We start from the raw sequence: 309 nt of genomic DNA, 5'->3' as shown, positions 1-309 counted from the left end.
TCTCTGCGCTGAAATCGGCTATGAAGTCGGCAAGTACTTGCGACTTGATGGCGTTTCTTGGATGATATGAGATATCGTGCTCACTGAGCTCTATGGCCCATCTGGCGAGTCTGCCTGATAACTCAGGCTTGTGTAGGATACTTCTCAAGGGGAAGGTTGTCACTACTTTTATGGGGTGGCATTGGAAATAGGGTCGGAGCTTCCGTGAAGCTACGACCAATGCCAAAGCTAATTTTTCAAGGTGTGGATACCGTGTTTCGGCGTCCACTAAGGTTTTGCTAATATAGTAAATGGAAGATTGCGTACCTT

Source organism: Nicotiana attenuata, unplaced genomic scaffold (genome assembly GCF_001879085.1).
Source record: "Nicotiana attenuata strain UT unplaced genomic scaffold, NIATTr2, whole genome shotgun sequence".
NCBI lineage: Eukaryota > Viridiplantae > Streptophyta > Magnoliopsida > Solanales > Solanaceae > Nicotiana > Nicotiana attenuata.
This window is presented reverse-complemented; position numbering follows the sequence as displayed.